Source organism: Carlito syrichta, unplaced genomic scaffold (genome assembly GCF_000164805.1).
Source record: "Carlito syrichta isolate Samal-C Ts95f unplaced genomic scaffold, Tarsius_syrichta-2.0.1 Scaffold302991, whole genome shotgun sequence".
In the NCBI taxonomy this organism is placed as follows: domain Eukaryota; kingdom Metazoa; phylum Chordata; class Mammalia; order Primates; family Tarsiidae; genus Carlito; species Carlito syrichta.
Genome location: NW_007247087.1, coordinates 283,194 through 284,047, shown reverse-complemented (window position 1 = coordinate 284,047; position 854 = coordinate 283,194).

The following is an 854-nucleotide window of genomic DNA, read 5'->3' as shown; positions in this document are numbered from 1 at the left end:
TGTTCCCCTCACCACACATCTCTGATTTTCCTGGTCATTGGCGCATCCTCCAGAACATCCCAGGGAGAATACTCGTTTCTGAATTTTCAGATCAAGTCAATAGTTCCATTTTAGCGTTATACAGTCTTTGAGCTTACAAATACCAGACTTTCTTTTTTAGAGCAGTTTTTAGATTCACAGCAAAATACCGCAGAAAGTCCAGAGATTCACCAGCCACCTCCCACCCTCACACCTGCATAGCCTCTCCCATTCTCAGCATCCCCCACAGGAGTGATGCACGTAGTGACACACTTTACCATCCCAAGACCTGTTTCCTTTCGGGCTCACTCTTGGTGTTGCACATTCCATGGTTTGGACAAAGATATACTGACATGTATCCACGATTACAGTATTCTACAGAGTATTCCGTGACCCTAAAATCCTCTGTGCTTCTTTGAGCCTTTCTGTTTTTTGGAGTTGGGATCTCACTCTGTCACCTAGGCTGAAGCGGCTTAATCATGCCTGAACCATGATTCCTGGGCTTCCTGGGCTCAGTGATCCTTCTGCTTCAGCTCCTGAGTGGCTGAAAATCCAGGTCTGAGTCACCAAGCCTGGAGCAGGGAGGAGGAAGGAAGGAAAGAAGGAAGGAAGGGAGGGAGGGAGGGAGGGAGGAAAGAGGGAAGGGGACAGGCAACACTCTCTGCAGTCCTCTCTTCTGCACAAGTTCTTAGCTCCAGGAAGACGCACCAGGGCTCTCTGATTTCCCAGGAAAAGGCTCAGCCCTCAAACAGAAACAGTCTGCCCAGCAGTGTCTTCCAGCACTCCCCCCCGCCCGAGCTTAGCTGCCCTGTTTCTCCTCCTCTCACTGGCAAAGT